Source organism: Gopherus evgoodei, chromosome 3 (genome assembly GCF_007399415.2).
Source record: "Gopherus evgoodei ecotype Sinaloan lineage chromosome 3, rGopEvg1_v1.p, whole genome shotgun sequence".
Taxonomy (NCBI): Eukaryota; Metazoa; Chordata; order Testudines; family Testudinidae; genus Gopherus; species Gopherus evgoodei.
Window position 1 is genome coordinate 172,824,005 of NC_044324.1, and position 22,821 is coordinate 172,846,825.

At 47.4% G+C, this 22,821-nt stretch overlaps 1 long non-coding RNA gene across 1 annotated transcript; it reads right to left on the minus strand.

Annotated features, from left to right (window-relative positions):
- Positions 1-4,279: 4,279 nt before the first annotated feature.
- On the minus strand, positions 4,280-22,608 carry LOC115648995. Its single transcript, XR_003999709.1, has 3 exons — positions 22,219-22,608; positions 5,826-5,934; positions 4,280-4,384 (listed from the first exon to the last, which is right to left on the minus strand). It is a non-coding gene; the product is annotated as an uncharacterized LOC115648995 (long non-coding RNA).
- Positions 22,609-22,821: the final 213 nt, after the last annotated feature.

The window sequence follows — 22,821 nt, forward strand, 5'->3', positions numbered from 1 at the left end:
CCAAGAGATGTTATTTTGTGCTGGCCAAAGGACTTGATTTCCTCTTTACACACCCTACCCCTAATTCACTGGTAGTGCACGCAGCTGTGGAAAGGGCTCGGCAGTACCTGCAGAAATCCGGTACCAGATAAAGGGTCGAAGAGGCTGGATCTCCTGGGCAGGATTGTCTCCTCCTCCTCAGACCTTCAGTTTCGTATAGCCAACTACCAGGTTGGCTAAGTATGACTTTAATACTTATACCAGGCTGGCAGAGTTCAAAGACAAACTCTCTGTGGAAGATCAAGCCCAGTTCCGGGCCATGGTGGATGAGGAGAGGCTAGTGGCAAAGGCAGCTCTCTGGGCCGCAGTGGCTGTGGCTGATACTGCATCCCAGGCCTTGGCCACAGGGCTGATCATGTGTACAGACTGTTAGCTCCAATCATTGGACTTCCCAAAGGAGGTCCAAAATACTATACAGGACCTTCCTTTTGACTAGGTCAATCTTTTCAATGAAAAGACGGATGAGTCTCTGCATTCCCTGAAGGACTCAGGATCCACCCTGAAGTCCCTGGGGACCTACATTCCAGCCTCAGGAGAAAACATCAAAACCAGCCCTTGAGACCACAGCCACCTTTCTCCTGTCTCTTTAACTACCAACGTCCACCTGAATCTTTTTGCAAGCGACCAAGATCCCAGCCCCAACCACTACCACATCATCCACTTACTCCCAACCATGGGCCTGAGGCCATTTTTGACATACGGGTCAAGACCCATGCACCACCATCAATGCTGCCTACTTTGCCACCCATCATCTTTGGAGGAGATTCACCTTCACCCACATTTGGAACAAGATCACCATGGACGGTTTAGTTCTGGAGATTATCCATCATGGATACTCCACGGAGTTCCTTTCCCTCCCTCCTCACAAGCCTCCCACGTGGCTTCCCTGGAGAACCCTTCCCACCAATTGATCATTCAACACGAGGCAGACTCCTTACTCCACCAGGGAGCAATAGAGAGCAACCTGCTCCAATACCAGAGAAGAGGGTTCTTCTCCCCATATTTCCTTGACCCCAAGGAAGGTGGAGGGCAGAGACCCGTCCTGGACCTTCGACAGCTCAATATTTTCATCAGGAAGCTGAAATTCAGGATGATTACACTGGCATCAATAATCCCTGCCCTCCAGAAGGGGCTGTGGTTCACAGCTCTCAACATGAAGGACTCATTTCTATGTGGACATTCACCCATCACACAAGAAATTCCTATGATTCAAGATTGGACAGCAATGCCACTAGTTTTGCATCCTCCCATTTGGTCTTGTGACAGCACCAAGGGTATTCATGAAAGTGTTCTCAGTATTAGTGGCCCAGATGTGTCACCTGGGATATATGATGTTCCCACACCTAGACGACTGGCTTCTGGTGGGACATTCCCAACAAGAAATTGTCTTTGCAATAGAGACTCTTTGATGCCTCCTTGTCTCTTTAGGATCTGCATAAATGAAGACAAGTCTGTTTTGTCACCCCCACAGATGTTACATATCATAGGAGCAAGGTTGGACCGGTCTTGGCACAAACTTTCCTTCCAACAGATAAATTTTATGCAATGAGCAGCCTGATCATTTGCATTACCCACAATCCCTGCACAGTGGTGCATCAGGGAGGGATAGCTCAGTGGTTTGAGCATTGGCCTGTTAAACCAAGAGTTGTGAGTTCAGTACTTGCGGGGGGCCACTTAGGGATCTGGGGCAAAATCAGTACTTGGTCCTGCTAGTGAAGGCAGGGAGCTGGACTCAATGACCTTTCAGGGTCCCTTCCAGTTGTATGAGATAGGTATCTCTCTATATATTAATCATTATTAATGCCTCTCCCTATTGAGCCATATAGCTGTATGCACCTATGTGACACCTTTTGCCAGGCTTCACTTGCAGTACCCATAAGCCTGGTTCCACTCAACCTACTGGCTGATTAGGGACCTCATTGACTCCACCATTCCCTCAGGAGCTCTCACCTCTCTTGCTTGGTGGTCCAGCCTGACCAAGATCATGGTGGGGACCCCCTTCGGCCCTCCCATAACAAGGGCCACCATCATGATGGATGCCTCCCTGAGAGGATGGGATGCTTATCTGGACTGCAATGCAGCTCAAGGTATGGGAATACCACAGGAAGCCAAGCTGCATATAAACTTGCTGGAACTCGGAACAGTCCACCTAGCCTGCAAGGCCTTCCTTCCCCGCATACATTCCCTCCATGTTCAAATCCTATCAAAAAATATCACTGCGGTGGTCTATATAAACAAACGGAGGAGCAAGATCTTATCTCCTCTGCCTGGAGGCAGTCAGGCTGTGTAGCTGGTGTGTCACAAATCAGGTTACCACATAGGCCACATACCTCCCGGGTGTTCAGAACTCCCTACCAGACAGACTAAGCAGAAGTCTCTACATAGACCACAAATGGAAAACACACTACACAGTTCTGACCATCATCTTTGCATAGTGGGGTACTCCTCTCTTTGCATCCCAGACTAACAGAAAGTTTCCCATGTACTGCTCCAGGGGAGCTATAGGCAGTGACTCATAGGACAATGCTTTCCTGCTTCCCTGGATGGGTGACCTCCAATACACCTTCCCCCATATTCCCCTCATACCACAAGTTCTCTGGAAGATTCACTGAGACACAGCTACCATGATCCTTCTAGCATCCTATTGGCCCAGTTCTGGTTCACTGATCTAAAACTGTCCACACCCCCACCCATCAGGATCTGCCTATTGCCAGATCTCCTGATATAAGACCACGACAGGCTCAGGTACCCCAACCCGAGCTCACTCCACCTCCCAGCCTGATGTTTGGATAGGTGTCGGATCTAGCAAACTCATGCTCGGCCAGGAGAGCCTTAACCAAAGCAAGAAAGAGTCAACCAGAACATGCTACTGGTCTAAATGGTGCTGCTTCTCAATTTGGGTGCGCCACCACCACCATTCCCTCTCATCATGGTGGGCATGGCAGTTATCCTCGACTATCCCCTTACCCTGAAAACATCAGGTTTAGCCTTTAGCTTGCTGTATGTACATTAGCAGCGATTAGCACTTTCCTTCCCCTGGTGGAGAGACACTCTATCTTCACGCACCCGACAACAGTATGCTTTATGAAAGGCTTGAGCTGAACCTTCCCAGCAGTCATCAAACCATGCCCCAGTGGGACCTTAACCTTGTCCTGTCAACTCTCCCAGGGCCACCCTTTGAGCCTCTGGCATTCTGTGCCATGACCCACCTCTCCATGAAAGTGGCATTCTTGGTAGTCATCACTTTGGCCAGAAGGGTCAGAGAGCTAGTGGCCATATGACAGACTCTCCTTTTTCCTCCCCAAGATTGTGTCCAAATTCCATATCAACAAATTAATTCCCTTACCTGTATTTTTTCAAAAACCTCATGCCTCTCCTGAGGACAAGAAAATGCACTACTTTAACATCAGATACACCCTGGCTTTCTACCTGCAGAGAAGCAAGCCGTTACAAAGTCTCTGAGCTTCTTTGTCACCATAGCAGAAAGATCAATAGGACAATCCATATCCTCACAGAGAATTTCTATGCAAGTCTCAGGATGCATATTAGAATGCTACAGGATAGCAGACATCCCCCTGCTGGGAATGTTCCAGCTCACTCCACAGGAGTGCAAGCAACCTCCACGGCATCCTTATCGGATGTCCCATTGCAGGACATTTGCAAAGCTGCAACTTGGCGATCTTTCTATACATTTACTGCACAGTATGCCCTGACTCAAGCAATAGCTGCAGATGCAGGAATAAGAAGGGCTGTATTACAAACAGCTCTGCCACCAGCCTTCTCACACCCACCTCCACACCAATCACTGCTCACAAGTCACCCATATGTGGAATTCACATAGGCACCAGCATTCAAAGAAGAAGAGGAGATTACTTACTGAGACTGGAGGTTCTTCGAGGTGTGTGGTCCCTATCTGTATTCCACCACGCGCTCTCCTTCCCCTCTGCTTCAGACTTGATTACAGTAAGAGGGAACTGGAGAGGTGTCAACCTGTACTGCCCCTTATGCCCTCAGTTGGGAGTATGAGGGGAGATACCGCACAAGTACCAGTCAACGGACACTGCTTGGAGAAACTTTCGGACTCAGGCACATGGCACACATGCGCACCCACGTGTAGAATAAAGATAGGCACGTCACAATCATGCCAGGGCCCTGCGCCTTTTTATTTTTATTTTTAACTCACCTGGTGCGGTCCACTCTGGGGGTCTTCGGCGGCATTTCGGTGGCGGAGGGTCCTTTGGTGCCATGGAAGACCTGGAGTGGACCCCGTGCCACTGAAGTGTCGCCAAAGCCCCAGATCACCGCGGAGTATTTGAATCGGGCACTGCAGTTAATAAAGCCGGCCCTGATGAGATACAAGTACTTCACTGAGAGCAGATTTCACCATCACTCAAGTTCACATTAAGAAGAACATTCACCCAAGACAAACACTACCTATTTCAGTGTTCTGCTAAAACTGGAAAATCTTTCCTATTTACCAGCAACGTAAAAAGAAAATAATGCTGGTCAATAGGAAACAGCTCCCCTTGTGTTTTCCTGTCAGAGTATTTTCTCATATTTCTGTGGTCAGTTGTACTAACAGTGTCCTTTTCATCAGTGTTTGTCTCTGAAGAGGCTCATTCATAATATTCTTGTTCAAGTATATACACATGTGCCTTCTTGATACTTAAAAAAAAAATCTACAACTTCATTCATACACCAACACACACACACATCAGAGAGCTGTTAAAAAAACAGGAATTTGCTCACAGCCATGGTCTATTTTCAGACAGACTGGGTTTGGGAATTTTACAATATTGAGAGGACTTGGCAGTATGACTGTATTTCCTCACCAGGACATGTGTGCAGCCAGAACATGTGGGGAAGGAACAGCTACCCTTCAGACTAGGGGAGAGAGATCTACGTTTATTCCATGTTCAATTGGTGACCGGAAAACAGCTCCAATAAGCCACTAGGTCTCCATGATGAGGTAGGCGATTAGGGGTGGAGTCAGCCATTTCAGTGTACAAACAACAGGCCTGTCTTTCTGCCCCGACTGCATTGTACTGCATAATGAGTGAGGGCCCGGCTATACAGACATTTTCATTGTGTTAGAGGATGGGTTTGTTACTAGCTGTATGGGTGGCATGGGACCAAACTGCGTTTTGTGGATGGTGCAGCACTGTAAAGTTCATGGTTAAAAGAGTTTGGTTCCTTCTCTGTATGACCAAATCATGGTAAAATAAATTCAAGAGATTATCCTGATAGACTGTGGTCCTAAAATCTGCCATGTAGATGCCGGGGCTGCAGTTAGATTGTGTAGTAATAATAGGTTTAAGGAAGAACAACAAACCAGCCAGCAGCCAGGGTATTATAATTTTTCTGCCATGCTTTAGTGTAGATCCTAATATGGCACCTGAGGAATGCACCACGATCCTTTTAACTGACACACCCTAGGGATAGCCTATTATGCTGATAAAGTGTCTGTACTGGGTAAGGTGAAACCACTTAAAAGTTTAGAGATTTTAAACAACAAACTACTGGATTGTATAAAAACTCAAGTCTAAAAGGGACACTGGCCACATTTCCATTTTCTTTAGTCTTTATTCTTCTCTAATCAACCAGTAGGCCACAGTTTAGGGTTTCACCCATAACACTGGGTCAAACACCACTAACTACTTTGGGAAGCATTCAAGCAACGCAATGAACGCTGGCCTGATTAAGCAGCAGCCATTGCCATTCGTGGATAAGCTAAATTAGTCTCCTGTAGTCTAAGTCTACAGTTTAGGTAGGGCCTTGTAACTTACCATAGCGCTCCATGTGCTCAGGCCCTCAAGGCTGCTAGGGAGGTACCCATCAGTGCTGCATCACAGAGACCTTGCTGAAGCATTTGGGGCCCTTCCCGCCACCTGGATCCTTCACAGAAGAGGTATCTGGTTAGAACAGACAGCTGTGAATAGCATCTAAGGCTGCATTGAAGGTGGATTTATTTGACTCTGATTTTATTTTAATTTTTTCTGGGGCTACCTCCGGTGCCCCAAGGTAGGCCCTCCACAGGCCCATACTCAATATGCATTAGAGACAGTGGTGAGGAGGAGCCTTGCTGAAGACCCCTGGGTTTTATTCAGAGCCCAGCTACAGTTCTTGTGTACAAAGATTGCACTTTCTGGCCTCGTACATGGATGTTCTTGCTCTGACATGGTTGTGGTTTGTTTTGGTTCTCAGCCAAGCTCAGAATTCACCAAGTTCTTCATTCAAGAAAATGCGACTCTCCAAACTTTGGCTTCTCCATAATTCTGCAACAAGAAGATGGGGAGGAGTGTGGCTGGAGAGGTGTGAGCTCAACTCCATGTGCTGGAGAAGCAGCTTCTCTTTCTCTGTGAACCTCCTGAGGCTCTTAGACTCCTGTTGGAGTTCTCCTCCCTCCTGCTGACGGTCTGTCACTGGCATGACAAGGTAGCACGTCTTGTTTGAACCCAGGAACCTTTGGCTGGGTCCCTCACCTTTCAAGTTCCAGGATATATAAACTAATGGGGCCTGATGACCATGTTTGATTGGCCAACACACTAAAATTGGGCTTCTCTTTGGAAAAAAGATGCTAAGGCATAGAGTCTTGCATCTAACTCCTAGCTCTGCTGTAAGCTTTGCTCTGCCACAGGAATATCAATCACAGTGAAGACAGCAGAGTGCATGCAGCACAACCTGTGAACAGCAACACTTGGTTTTATTCTGGCTTAAAATAAAGGCTGGAGATGTGCCCCCAGTCTCAGTATTTACACTGGGACTTTGAACCACCACAAACCTTGGGAGTTTTTGCACCTATGTGCTTGATTCAGGCTTCTCTGCAATAGAGACTCAATAGCTGTCTAGATCAATTTCTTCAATCTTTGCAGGTTAGTGACCTTTTATTCTAAGTCAAAAACATTTTGTGACACCCCCCTTTCATTTACTGTAAAAAAGTTTAAAAATACATCAATGATAACAATAAGCCTAGATAATGTATTTGTGTGGGTTTCTTGAGATGCTGACAGAAGCTAATTGACCTTGAAGGACAAGGGTGTGTGGGGAGTGGGGGAGCAAGGTCATATTTGCTTTAGATTGTAATAACATTTTCAATGCCTCAGACCAATTGAGAAACACTGTTCTAGATGGCTGCCAAACAGCCTGCAATGCAGCCAGTGCCTTAGTGGAGAATGGAAAGAATGATCTCCCATTTAAAATCATTTCTTTTCCCTCTAATACTACACATGCTAGAAACAAATGCAGTCGACAAGGTAGTGTCTGGTGAGTTAAAAACTTTGATTCCCAAGTATTTAGGCTTTGCCTCTGCTTAGATGCCAGAGGACAGAAAGTGCAATACTCCTTTCCTTATCAGAACATTTCTGATTCATCTGTTTAGTATCTTTATTTCCCTTCTCATGAAGTCTCCAGAAAGTAAGTCTGTCAGCAATTCATGACTGCTTCCCTTCTCACCGCCTAGCCCCTGATCACCAGAAATAAATTAGTGCGATTTATGATTCATGCCTTGCCTTGCCTTGCCAGAACAATATGCAATCTGATTACATCTGGAGACTCTGAAGAAGTGGTGGGCGTTAATACATTGACTTGTAATTCATGTTCAGTCCAGAGATCCCACCCCAGCAAAACCCTATGGTGAAGTGCTACTACAAGTCCCCAGATGGATTTCCAGAATGCGCTCTCCCTTGAAACCATTGCCACCTTCTTCTAGTCACTGCAGAGAAGCAATGGATGTTTCCTATTTACTAGCAAACTCTATTAGGCTATGATTTGTCTGCTCACCAAGAAAGTTAGAGCCTAAATCTAAAAAGAGGCATATGAGGGCTGTGATGTATAAGTGGTGAAGGGGACACCTCAAAAGAGGGACCTTGAAGAATAATGTTTCATGGCTGAATAACATTTCACTGTGTTACACCTCTATTTAAAGAAATCCAGGCTGGTATTACAGGAGGAGAGCTGTTCTTCAGAACAGAAAGGAAAAAACAAAGAGGGTGATACTGAAGTTAGGAGAAACAGCCCAGATTCCTCCATTTATAGTGGTAACCATCTGTTGGATAGGAAAAACTGTGTGTTTTGCCAGCCATTCTAGTAACCGTCAGTGAAACAGACACTTTTCACCCAAAGATCTCCATGTTTCACAACAGTAAGCAAATATCCCTATTGTTAGGAAAACTGAGGTACTGGCAAATTATGTTGCTATCCTAAGGACACAAAAGCAAGACAGTGGTAGCACTGGGAATAATACCTGGATCTCCCCTGCTTTCATCCCCTTGGGCTGTTCTGCCAAAGGGAAGAAGATGCTGCGTTCCACACACACCCCTGTCATAAACAGATAGCTAAGGGTTAATGTCTCTTACACCTGGAAAGAAGTAACCTGAAACACCTGACCAGAGGACCAATCAGGAAACCAGACTTTTTCAGGTCTGGGTGGAGGGAAGTTTGTGTCTGAGTTCTTTGTCTTGTGCCTGTGTCTCTCTCGGCTATGGGAAGGATTTCTCTATTTTCTGCTTTCTAGTCTTCTGTTTCCCAGTTGTAAGTACAAAAAGATAGGTTTGTTTTTTTGTAGTTACATGTGTGTAGTTGCTGGAGTGCTTTGAATTGTATTCTTTTTGAATAAGGCTGTTTATTCATATTTATTTTAAGCAATTGACCCTGTATTTGTCACCTTAATACAGAGAGACCATTTTTATGTATTTTTCTTTCTTTTTTAGACCTGTTGGAGTTTTTCTTTAATGGGGAACTCCAGGGAATTGAGTCTGTGCTCACCAGGGAATTGGTGGGAGGAAGAAGTCAGGGGGAAATCTGTGTGTGTTCAATTTACTAGCCTGACTTTGCATTCCCTCTGGGTGAGGGGGGAAGAGAGATTAGCTCTCGGTACTTCTGTTTTCCAAGGCTGGAAACGGGGAGGGTGGAATCCCTCTGTTTAGATTCACGGAACTTGCTTCTGTGTATCTCTCCAGGAACACCTGGAGGGGGGAAGGGAAAAGGTTTATTTCCCTTTGTTGTGAGACTCAAGGGATTTGGGTCTTGGGGTCCCCAGGGAAGATTTTTGGGGGGACCAGAGTGGCCCAAAACACTCTAATTTTTTGGGTGGTGGCAGCTTTACCAGGTCCAAGCTGGTAACTAAGCTTGCAGGTTTTCATGCTAACCCCCATATTTTGGACGCTAAGGTCCAAATCTGGGACTAGGTTATGACAACCCCCATGCTGCAGTTTCACTAAGTACATTCACTCCCAGAAGGCCATGCTCCCAGACAAGATCTAGACCAGCACAGTGTTTGGTAGGGTTGCCAACTTTCTACTTGCAAAAAACCAAACACCCCTGCCCTACCCCGCCCCTCCTCCAAGACCCCGCCCTGATCCGAGGCCCTGCCCTACTCACTCCATCCCCTCCTCCCCGGCTCTGTTGCTCACTCTCCCCACCATCACTCACTCATTTTCAGTGGGCTTGCTCAGGGGGCTGGGGTATGGGAGCTGGTGATGCTCTGGCTAGGGCTGCAGACTTTGGGGTGGGGCCAGAAATGAAATGTTCAGAGTGTGGGAGGGGGATCCAGGCTGAGGCAGAGGGTTGGGATGCGAGATATGGAGAGGGCTCTGGTGTGGGGCCAGGGATGAGGGATTTGGGGTGCAGGGGTTCAGAGTGTGGAGGGTACTCTGGGCTGGGGCAGGGGGTTGTGGTGCAGGAGGGTGTGAGGGCTCTGGCTGGGAGTTCAAGGGCTCTCGCTGGGGGTGCAGACTCTAGGGTGGGGCAGGGGATAAGGGGTTTGAGGTGCAGGAGGGTGCTCTGGGCTGGGACTGAGAGGTTCAGAGGGTGGGAGGAGGATCAGGGCTGGGTGCAGGCTCCAGGCGGCGCTTACCTCAAGCAGCTCCTGGAAGCAGCGGCATGTCCCCCATCCAGCTCCTACGTGGAGGTGCAGCCAGGCTGCTCTGTGCATTGCCCCATCTGTAGGCGCCACCACTGCAGCTCCCATTGGCCACGGTTCCCAGCCAATGGGAGCTGCGTGGGTGGTGCTTGAGGTGGGGACAGTGTGCAGAGCCCCCAGCTGCCCCTACACGCCGGAGCCGGAGGGGGCACATGCTGGCTGCTTCCTAGGAGCCGCGCGGCGTGGAGGCTAACAGGGAGCCTGCCAGCACCACTGCACAGCACTGCCAACCGGATAGTCAACGGTGCTGACCAGAGCTGCCAGGTTGGGAAGTTTCCTAAGAGGCCTGTGGAAATGGTTCCTTTGTGACTGTGGGTAGTGCCGATGCTTCAATTAGTACAGTGCTGGGAAAATGAAAAGCAATATAGAGGGTCTATTTAGGTTGTTTGTAGAACTCCTGCAAGAGATCAGTGTGACCACAGAACTGACCCCGTGCAGTGCTAAACGCAAAACTCATTTCTCTGACTTAGATTCATCTCCATTTCTTCACACAGCCACACACACTCTCTCACACATACAGATCCTACAAACTAACTGTGCCTATTTCTCTTACAGGCTGGGAAAGGAGAGAGATGCTTATTATGATATCTGTTTTCCAATACTTGGGAGGTGCACAGATATTGTAGTGATGAGGGCTACAGAAATACCTAGATGGGTAGGAAGCAGAGAGAGCTGCCAGGAGATTGTTTGGGAGACAGACTGGCACATGTTGTGTTGAGAGAGAAGAGAATCAGGCACAAGGGACTAACAGCTTTTTTTAAACAATAATCTGAATGGGATCTGACCCAACTCCTACTGAAATCAATGGAAAGATTAATCAGGAGTTCAGCCAGGCCCTCAGCCAAACAAATCCATTCTCATTTCATTCTGAGCAGTTCCATTTTACAGCAAAAGTACAAACTTTGTTTTCCAAACTCTTAATGCTTCTTGAAAAGTTCTGTGTTATGCTAGCTCCTAGTGGGGTGGACCAGGTGGGCCTCAGTCCTTGACATCTCAGGCTGGTAGACTTTGCCCCACAGCATAAAGGATGACCACAATGGCTTCTTCTGCAGATGTGGTTTAGGTGCAGCTGCCTAGGACACCACATCCAACAGAGGATACTGTTGGAAAAGCACTGGGACCACTCGGGTGACTCACCAGTCTTAAATCTCCCTTCTCTGGCTGCAGCATTTCGGCCCGTCTGGTGTCCCCACCCCTTCCCCAGAGAGCATCTGTTTCGGCTGAGTCATGGTTTTCCTGATATGCTCCAGAATCCTGCCCTTGCAGCACCATGTTTATAGCACGAGAGTGTCCAACAGCACAGATGATTGGGTGGAGCATGTGGGAAATAGAGTGCCGGGTGCACATGGCTGCAGGGGCAGCAAAGCCTGCCCAAAAGTAGGGGGGCTGGGACCCAGGGCAGGTGGAGGGACCCAGGCTCCCCACAGCTGCCTGCACAGTGGCTCTTACCCCAACCGCCCATGGCAAGAACCATGCAGGCAGCTGTAAGGAGCCACGGCATGGACCTTCCACTTGCCTGGGCGGAGGACCCATGGGGCAGGGACACAGGCTGGGAGCTGCTCTCAGCGCCCCCTGCATCACACGCAGGTGGAGGGTCCACAACTGTCGGGGCTCCCCTGCCAGGCTCCACCAGCTGATGGCCTGGATGGGGAGTGGGGATGGGAGGGGGGAAGAGGGGAAAGAAGGGCAGAGTCCACCCTGGCAAAAAGTGGGAGGGCCTTGGCCTCCCATTCCGGCACCACTGCATGGCTGACTAGCACATGGCATGTACTTCTGGAAAGGGGCCTTTCGTATGGATTTGGTTCCGTAGCTAGGTGGGAGGGATGGAGGAGGGCAGAGAAATCATCACTTTGGCTACTGTACTAAAGCAGCCGGGACTGGCACAGATAGGCTGCACTCTCTGGGTTTTCCTTACAACAGCCATGCATGAACTTCCACGGTAGCAGCAGGAAATGCGGTTCCTAAAAGCAGCTCATCTGCATTTACTTTAAATCACTTCCATCATTCTAATGCCTTCAGAAATCTCACCCTCAGGGACATTAGGAAATGTGCATTTCCCGCTATCAGCGCATCACACGCAATTCAGGAAAACTAGCTGCCCAGAAAATATTTTGCCCACAAGATGCTAGTAACACCTGGCCTGGTAAACCAGCTTCTCTGCTAGGCTTCTGAAATTAGAAACAACTCTAGGGGAAGGGGAATGTGCAGATCCGTTGTCAGCAGCATGACATATAAATGGCACTTTAATAACACACTTGACAGTAATGAACCAGAAACAGCCATTTATCCTAATTGGAGGGACAGTGATTATATAGGAAAGTGCTGGACCCATGGACAGCACCGTGCAAATGGCATATATTCCAACTTAATGATTAGGTGAACTCTCCTAACAGATTTTGTCCATGTGCATCTTCAGTGCATTCCCCCAAACAGAAAAATCAGCCTGTTGGAAGCTGGTATCAGCGAATGTTTGAAAATGGAGGGTTAATTCTGGTTGCTGAAGATATGTGGCTTGAATAAATGAGAGAGGCCTATAGACAAGGGATGGATCCCATATAGAAATCCTCCCTTAGAAAGGACTGAAAACACCTGAGGTGCATCTGGAATACAAGAAGGGAAACATCCAGTCTGGCAGTTACCTCTGATTGTTATAGGAAACAAGAAGAACTTGCAGGCTTCCTCCCTGTGAAGATAGGTGAATTGAAGTCATGACTGGCTTGCAATAAAGCCTTTGCTGATACTTATTACCTCTGTGTAAGCTTGAAAGCTTGTCTCTTTCACCAACAGAAGTTGGTCTGATAAAAGATATTACCTCACCCACCTTGTCTCTCTAATATCCTGGGACCTATAGGGCTACAACAACTTCATACTTTTCACCTCTGATAGTCACCTCTCTCATTCTGGTAAATCTCATGCTGGAATTTCTTTGTCTTATCTCTAAATGGTTCCCACTGATATGCTTGATAGGCTTCTGACAAGGCTCTGTACTGTCTTTTGGCGGACGAGATTCCTTCCCAGTATTCTCCCAAACCACCAGACTGGAGTTTTGCAGAAGGAATGCAGGCAGTTGCTCATGTGATGTGAGTGCCTCATATCATTCTGCACATCAGCAGCTTCTGAGGCCAGTGAAGAAGCATCTGTGCCAGACTTTGAATGCAGCCCCATTCAGGAAAGTGGTTGTGACACAAGGTCGTGAGGGTTTGGAAGGGTGTAAAACAGGGGACAAATAAAGGGATCCAGAGGGACCCATAATGGACTCCAGCAACACACTGGAATAGGAGATTTCCAAGGTTGGAGGGAGGCAAGCATAGACCCTTGGCCTCAGCTATCACATGAATAAATTACCAGTTTGTACAAACATGCAACAGGCTTTTAAGTTTCTGTTAATTGACCGGATCCTTGAGCCCTATGGAAAAAGAATAAAAACTTTGCCACCTATTAAAAAAATACAATAGGAAAGACAGTGAATTAACAAAACATCCTCTGCCAGCAAAGGAAGCCATCAAAATTTGCTCCTGAGCAACGTGTGACATTAGAATCAGAAAACATTTACACTAAAGCCACATTAGTCAGAGCATTAAGATATTAGCAGAATTGGCTGCATGGAAGCCATGCTAACACAGTGCTAGTTTTATGTGCTGAAGATTCTGGATAAATACACAAGTACTGACCAAACAAGTACAGTGCTGGCAGCTTGGCTAAAAAAACCCATCAGAGAAGCTGTAAAACACCAAGCACAATGTGCTCCCACATAAAAACCAAAACAACCCCCCAACAACCTGGGATAAAAAGACATTCATGGCCTCTGAATACTTAGCAAGATTAGACATAAAAGCCTCTTAGGCTTATTCTGAATTGTACTTTCCTAATGTCAAAGGGTTCCCTTGCCTCAGAGAGATGTTTATACCCTCATGTGGGAAGCCAGAGGCTTTCAGATAAGATAGTGTCTTTGGAAGAGCAGATCTTTAAAGGCTCAGGAAGATAGCAATTATCATCAGTCAACTCTCTGTTCAGAATGGAGGGATTCCTGTTTGAGTTGGCTGCAGTCTCATGCCTCAAGTCTTTGCCCAGGCCATTAAAATAGAACATCGCCCTGCAGCTGAAAAAGGGCAAAGAGCGGAACGTGTAAATAGCAATTTAAAAAAAATCTTGTTAATTAAAAAGATACTCTGTGCTCTCCTCCCTGTAGGTGAGTTCTGCAGCCTGAACAGTCAAACCTGCCACATGAAATATAGTGAGAGTTAAAGGCAACTTTTCCAGAATTACTTTCTGACTGGGGATGACAACATGGTCACTGCTGCTATCTCTGCTTTTATTTTTGTATTAAAGGCAGTGTTTCCTAATGGAGAGAGCTGGGACTCAGGGGACCAGAGTTCTATTCCCAGATCTGCCACTGACCAACTGAGTGACCTTGGGAAGTTACTGTGCCACTCTTGTCTCAGTTTCCCCATCTGTAAGATGGGGATAATATTACTGACCGCTTTGTAAAGTGCTTTGAGAACTACTGAGGAAAAATACTACACTAAGAGCTAGATATTATAGTGTATTGTCATCTTTGTCAGTAACCGCTCCACCTGGGATGATGGACTAGAAATGGGGCAGGCAAACTTTTTGGCTGGAGGGCCTGTAAGGGGAGGTTGTGCTGCCCCAAACAGTCAGGCATGGGCCAGCTAATGCTCCCTCTCTGACTTCCCTCCCCCCGCTTCTCACCCCCTGACAGCCCCCCCCCGGACTCATGCACCATCCAACCCTCCCTGTCCCCTGATGGTCCCCCTGGGACTCTTGCCCCATCCATTTTCCCCTGCTCCCTGTCCCCTGACTGCCCCCCACTGCCCCATCCAACCTCTCCTTTCATTCCTGACTGCCCCCTGCCGCCCCATCCAATCACCCCCTCCTTCCTGACTGCTTCCCCAGGACCCTGCCCCCATGTTCCCCACCCTCTGACTGCCCCGACCCCTATCCCCCCCGACCGCACTAAACTCCCCTGCCCTCTATCCAATCCCCCCTGCTCCCTGCCCCCTTACTGCACTGCCTGGAGCACCAGTGGCTGGCAGCGCTACAGCCGTGCCACCCAGAGCACCTGGACAGGCAGCCACACCACCACGCAGCACAGAGCACTGGGTCAGGCCAGGCTCGGCAGCTATGCTGCCCCAGGAGCTTGCAGCCCCACTACCCAGAGCATTGTGCTGGCAGAGGGAGCGAGCTGAAGCTGCAGGGGAGGGACTGGGGGCGAGCCTCCCGGGTCAGGAGCCAGGCAGGAGGGCCTCACGGCCGGATTTGGCCTGCGGGCCATAGTTTGCTCACCTCTGGACTAGATGGAGAGGGACAATAGCCAAGGGAATTGAACGTGGGTTTGGGAGCCAAGAATCACAGTTTCAGGGTTAACTGCACCTTTGAACTCCCCTCTGCCTTGCTCTTCCTTGAGGGCACTCACATAAGGTTTCAGGCTCCCAGCTGTCACCTCTCTTAGCTGGAGACATGCATCCCCCTCCCTCCAGACCATGGTTTTAGGCTTGCAGTTCCTTTGTATCTCACTGTGATTGCTCCAGCAGGCTGACCAGTGTCCAACACATGCGGTTAACTCTTTCTCCAGGGTACATCAGTTCCCAACCAGCCTTCACAAAGCATGGTACATTTATTCTAAGGGCAAGTGTATTACAAAGAAAATAAAGGAACTTAGATACATGCTAAAAGCTTAGCAGAGGTCACCCCCTTGACTCCAAACAGGGCTCTGGGCAGTGTCAGTTTTTCAATCCTCTCAACTGGGTTTGCTCTCCATGTTACCAATTCATGGCAGGTTTCAGATCAAGAACCAGAACCACTTTGGGACAGTCCAAATGTTTAACACGGTTTGGGCCTTAGATCTTTGGCCTCCTGTGACAGGTAATCACCAGCCAATGGCCTTCTCTTCCGCGTGAAGCTTTAAAAGGCTGAGTTCTTGCCTAACAGGTGTGAAGGAATTTGCATTAATCAGCCATTAGTGATTCCAGATTCTGCAGGAAACCCCACCATACACACCACCTATATTGATACAAAGGGCTATGAATATTCCACAGCTCATACTGTTGGCCCAGCCAATATAATGGCTTTTCATGCTTTCAATTAAAATACCACATGGTTCCCAAAGATACTTCATGGGGTTGCAATATCTGTCACTGCAAGAACTGCAGAGCTCCTTTCCTGACTGCCACTGACTCGCTGTATGATCTCAGGAAAGTCACTTAGGGACAGGGTTTTTTTTAAAGGTATTTAGGTGCCTAAAGATGCAAAAGTGGGATCTTGATATCAATGGGAATTAGGCACTCAAAGGCTTTTGAAAATCTCACCAGGTGCCTAGCTACATCTTTAGGTATTTCAATGCCTTTTAAAATCTGGCCCTTGATGCCCAAGTTTGAAAGGAGCTGAGTGCCCCCAGCTCCTATTTACTTCACTGGGTGTCCCAGGCCCTTAATGTCCGTGGGCCACCCTTTTCTACTCTGTTAAATGCTTATAAATCAGCCCCTATTGCTGTTTCATATAGGGTGACCAGACGTCCCACTTTTAAAGGGACAGTCCCATATTTAAGCTCTCCTGCAGGCATCCCGATTTTTTCTTAAAAACGAGAAAATTGTCCGGTATTTTCTTTCTCACTCCCCATGGGTACTGGTGGGTCCTGCTGCTGGCTGGATTCCTGCTCACCAGCTGCCTGCCCACCAGCAGTGAGTGGGGGGGTCTAGTCGCCAGCGATGGGGGTGGGTGTATAAGGCTGGTGGAGGGGCAAAGATGCAGCGCGTGGGGCCTGCTGCTCCCCCTGCTGGTCCATCAGCACAGCCCCCACTGCGTGCTGGCTCTCAGCCAGCAGGCCCACCTCCCGCCCTGTTTCCAGCCGGTGCTGGCTGTGTGCTGTGGTGGCTGGTGGGTGCAGGCAGGTGCCAGGCAGCGGCCAGTTAGGTGTTGCCTCAGCTGTCCACACAGTGGCCCTTTACGTGCTCCCCCTCTCACTGTCCCCTCCCTGCTTTGCCCCTTCATCCTCCCCCCACCCAGCTCCGCTGCTCCTCCATATCCCCCCCAGCGGGGCATATCTCACTCCCAGCCCATAGTTGGAGCACTCAGCTCACCGACAGCCTGGTTGGCAGGCTGGCTTCTTCCTTCCCCCCAACCTCTGGCTGGGCCAGCGCGCCAGGAAAGCCCCTGAGATGCTGACCAGGAGGAGCTCAGCCCTGCACGTGTCAAAGCCCCGCACAACTCTCCACCCCTCAGCTAAGCTCTGGAGTGGGAGCAATTTCCAGCCTGTTCCTGCCCCAACCCTGCAGGCTCCACAGCAGCCCCTCCAGCAGGGGCTTAGCACCCTCTTCACCTGTCCCTCCCCTGCCCCATCCTGGGTCCTGTCCCCATGTAGTGTAGGGCTGCTCTGTCCCCTAGGTACTCTCCCCTGCTAAGCCACCTCTCTGGACCAGTTCATTGGGCCCTGGTGCATAATATATCCTGAGGGCTTAACCCCTTCCTGTCTGTGCTGTAGTCAGAGGTGGCTTATGCCGGTGACCGGCAGCGGCCTGCAGGTGTTAGCTGCCTTTCAGTACTGTGTGGGTGGGAAGGAACAAGCTGCTTCCAGCCACACGGGTGGGGGGAGGGAGAAGCAATAAACTCTGCAAAGACATGGGCCAGGTCATTCCTTCCCTCCCCATTCTCCCTTGCGGCTGGAAGCAGCTCCCGGCTCTTCCCTCCCATGTAGTGCCAAAAGGTTGCTGCTAGCCACATTCTGGTGTGAACCCTGGGAGAAATTGGGGGGTGGGGTGTGACCCTGTGTGCCTTTCCCCCCACCCACATGTTGCCTTGGGAAGACATGGTACCAGGGGAGGCAAGTCCATCCCAGGGGCCCAGCCCAGCATGGAGGGCAGAGAGTGCCAGACAGGGAGGGAGGGTCAGGTCGGTTGGTCGGTCACCCCCCACATGAGACTGGTGTATGGAAGCGTGTGTGTCACCTCTCCCCCTGCGGGGAGGTAGGGGTATGTGTCACCTCTCCCCGTGTGAACCCTAAAGCCTTAAAGATAAGAAGGTAAGTAAAAAGAAATACTGTGTAGCTGAATTCTTTTAACAGGGGCTCAGTCAACTTGATGTTAATTTGAATGTTTGTACTGCATAGTTCTGACTGATTGCTGTTGAATTCACTTGAATATAAGTAATTTTACCAGGTGTTCTGTATTCAGCATAGGAAAATATGGTCACCCTACTCTCACATGGCTTTGATCAACACAAAGTGCTTTGAGATGATCTGGTGATGGGTGCTCTCTGAATGCAAAATAATGTGATTCCATCTTTGAGAGAAAAAGCACAGGAGTACTTGTGGCACCTTAGAGACTAACAAATATATTTGAGCACAAGCTTTCGTTTGAGAGGAATCTGTAACATCACAGACAGAAAAGCTGTTTTCAGAACATAGGAGATGGGGGATTCGGGGGGAAGAGTTTAAAGGTGAAATTTTTCTCATTCCGAGTGCCATATTCTGCCTTTGATCACATGACTTCAACAGCAACTGCACCCAACTAACATAGAACAAAACTGTCCTCAACAGCTAATTACACATGCAACTAACCCCAGGTAAAATGGACTCCAACGGGGGTTATGTGCACATATCTAGAGGTAGAATTAGGCTCTAGGAGAGTTCTCAGCATCTTTCCTCTCTATTCAGACAGCATTAGAATGGTCTGGAAAGGGCCAGACCCCAGCACACAGGTTCCTATCTTCAGTGTTTAGGCAAACCCTGACACCCAGGACGCTCTTTGAACTAGGTGAGCTCATGTCTGCCAATTTTTAAAAATAGAACAATTTTGAATAAGGAGCTCAGAGAAAGTGTGAGCAGCTACTGTCTATGGTAAATGAAAGGGCCACATACTGCAGCATACCGAGTAACAAAGAGATTGGGGAATTGATGTAGAGAAATCCCTAATACTCCCAGGCACACACCTGTTGGTTAAGGCGGCCAACAGGACGTTGGGTTGAGTTTGTGCCCAAACAGAAGATAAATAAAGAGTATTTCATATTGTAAAAGACATTAGCTAGCTGCCTCCTGAGCCCAGCTTCCTCTGGAACCAGAGCCCTGAAGGATAAAGGCGGGGGGCGCGGTCTGGTTTAAATTTGTTCATCTCCCTTCCTTCATGACCCCTGCCCCATCTGCCCTAGGAAGGGAAGAGATTTGTGTGTGTTTGTTTGGGATGCCTTTGGAATGCTGGGTACATCAGCTGAGTAGATGCAAGTTTAACATGTATGGCTGGAATAACAGCAATTTATGCCTATGCAGTACTTTACAAACATGGATTAATTCCTTGCAGTTGGGTATTGTCAATCCTATTGCACAGCTGTAGAAGCTGAGGCACAAGTGTTTAAATGCCTGGCCTTAAATCACACGGAAAGTCAGTGCCTGAGCCAGGACTGGAACTTTAAAGGTACGTCTACACAGCGAGTGGCAGTGAATCTCAGAGCCCAGGTCAACAGACACAGACTTGCTGGGTTTAGGCTACTGTGCTAAAAATGGCTTGGGCTGGAGCTCAGGCTCTGAAGCCCATGAAGTGGGCCTGAGCTCCAGCCTAAACCACAACTTCTACATGGCTGTTTTTAGCAGGTAGCCTGAGCCCCGCAATCCCAAGTCTGTTGACCCAGGCTCTGGGACTCACTGCAACGGGCTGCCGCATGCTGTGGAGGTGTACCCTTAGTTTCCTGCTCAAACCACTAGACACCACTCTCTGGACATCCAAATAAAAAGCATCTTATAAGTGAGTAAATGAATATCCTGATTTGCCTGGGACAGTCATAGGGTTTGTTGGCCAAGTTCTGAGCGAACTCACTGAAGGCACAAACATCTCCACTGGGAAGGCAGGTTCCTTTCCACTGTGTGGTCCTGTTGGCAGGCCTCAATTCAGATCCCACAGGCCTTGCCTCCCTAAGGAGAGGAGGGATTTGTTTAGCCAAGGAAGGTCAGTGAGTTGTCCTGATATGTTTATAAATCCATCTAGTTTCCAAAGTGTTCAATGCCAAAGCAAAATGTCCTTAACTAAAGAGCTCTTTGTGCGAAAGGTGGAAATGAGCAAAACAGCAGAACTAGATGCTGTTTGGGTTAGACTAATTCATGAATGGAATAGAAGGATGCTGCAGACCAGGACTGAGGTGTATTGCAAAGAAAGCTGGTAAATCACCCAATGTACAACTTCCATGAGAGAAAAGTGCACCTCAAGTAACCCCATGGGAACTGCAGATTGATCTCGGCTTCCCTACTGAGCATTCATTTGACTGGCAGGCTGTAGAGTGCCAGCAATCTTAAAAAAAAAAAAAAAGAAAAAGAAAAAGAGAGAGCACCCTTCTTTCATGAAGAGGAAAGAAGGAAATGAGATTAAGGGACTGTAGAGATGTTGCAGGTATCTCCAAATACAGTGAAGCTCACTGACTGATATTTGGGTAGGGTGGACCTTTTGGGTGAAATCCTGGCTCCATTGAAGTCAATGGCCATTGACTTCAGCGGAGCCAGCAATTCACCCATGGTTTCTGTTTATGTCCCTGTGATGAAACGTCATTCATAGGATGACCACTGCCTGCAGAAAGCAAGGCTAACAAATATGGGCCCATTAAGTTAGCTGCATGAGAGTCAATGCATGATTTGATCCCCTTTACTTTGAAGTGATGGAGACAAATCAGATACTTTTCGACACTGTCACACAGAGACAACTTAATTTCAGTGCATGTCACACTGCGGTGAAGGCTATGCAGACAATTCGCCAGATGGATGCCTGACATTCTTCCCAAATTGGAGTGAAGAAACAGACTGTAGTTTATGTGAAGAGAAGCCAAAGATGAGCAGAGGCCAGAGATAGGAGAACCTCAAAAGAATCATGGGGCTCTATAAAACTAATTGAAATTACTTGAGTATTTTTAAATTGAAAAATGGCATTTTTCAAAAGTAGAAATTTTAACTTTCCCCCCATTTTTTCCTGAGTTGTTGTCTTTTCATTTTTTTTAATGAATCCCCAAACTACAGCATTTTCAGTGTTCATTTCTTGGGTTTTCCTCCATGTTTTTTCTCTCCTCCTGCTCCCTTTAAAGTGGCAAAATGTGGGGGTGGAAAAAAAAAAAGAAACAATGGGAAAGAATGGCGGTTAGGGTGAACGTGGGGGGAAAGTGAAAGGAAGAGAAAGAGGAGTAACTTGAAAATCCAACACCCACCCCATGAAAAACTGGATGTTTTCCATATGAATTTTGGCAAAATGTTTTCAACAAACAAAATCATCATTCTGTAGAATGAAAAGATTTTAAAAGTTTTTATGAGCATTCTTGACCTTTTTTGTACTATAATTAGTTTGATTTGTCATTTTACAACCACTAAAAAAATGCTCCAGAGGGTTTACAAAACACTTATGACATTTCAAGAGTTTTCAAGCTAAAACTAAATGCAAAAAACGTTGCCTCTTTGAGTCTACAGATTCAAATATGATTCTTAGTCTCAGCTGTAACGAAAAGTGAGTGACTTTGCATGGTAATGTGCCTGTTCTGTTTTTTCAGTTGATCTTTTTAAGATGAACATTGACAAGCCTTGTATAGTCCTCTTCACAAAATCCTGTACTGAGCAGAACTTCGTATTAGCTTGGCATTTGCAAGTACAACTCTGGGGCCGAGTACTCTGGCAAGGTGCCAACAAAGAATAATTTCAGAAATGGGTTTTCCAGTGAAAATGTGATAAAATTAAAACATTTTTATTTTAATTTAAAGCTTTTGTCAGATTCTTAGAATTTGCTTAAAATCCCAAACCTGGAAATTTGGGAAGTTTCAGCAACTACAGTGCAATTCAGGACTTTGATTCTACCAATTGCCCCTAGGTTGGAGGGAAGAGAAGGTGGGATGGGGAGAGCTGGGAAGTAGTACTTATTTTAGTCTTCGTTGCGGCTACTGTATGAAAAGAACATCACAGTAAGGTCCTAAAGGTTCCATAAGGATTCTGGTTTATTCCATGATTTGCTTTCTTAGACAAGATGTTTCCTTGGTAGTATTTAGAACAAATTCCTAAACCACAATGGTTTGGGGACGGTTTTGACTTCCTACCTCACTTGAACTGGAATTGTTTGATATATATTATGGGTGAACACCACTTTTATTTATTTTGGGGGGGGGAGCAACACATAATTTCCTCAAGCTGTGTCAATATTTTGCAGTTTTAAAGCCCTAATTTCTCATAACACTAATTATTGTTACATGCACATAAAACATTAAGGGATTATTCCAAATCCTCATTAACTTACCAGCCAAAGGAACAGGAAACTGCAGCAGGAAAAGCCTGTAATTACCACTGTGCATCCCCCGTAACATCAGTCACACAGCATCGGGACACTGTCTGGCTTGTTCTCAGTTTCTCTTCAGCTCAGATATCCTTTGTGCAGAGCCAGCTCAGAGAACACAAAGATGGATTAGACATTTGTCTGAATAAGAATAGCATCTGATGTTACGTTAGCTAGGTAAAAATTAAAAGGGCATATCAGCTGTCACGCTTCAAGGGGATAAGCTGATCACCAGCTGGGGTTAGGAAAAAACACGCCTCCCCACTCCCCAGAACAGGATAAAACAAAGACAATAGGTGCAGGATGAAGTTTTAAACCTTCCTTTGAAACTAGAGGCATTGGAAGCAGGATCCCTGATCAGACATTTCATTCTTCTGGAAAATTCCTATGATGCTACCAAAACTCTGGGCAAGATACAACTTGTCATGTTGGGCCAGATAAGGGTAATATACAAGGATTTTGTCCCCTCCCTTCCCAATGTCCCTTTTCTGGCAGGTTTTATAAGATGAAGCATGTGGATCTGTTTTCTGCAATTTGCACGTACAAATGAGAGCTGCACCATTCTGT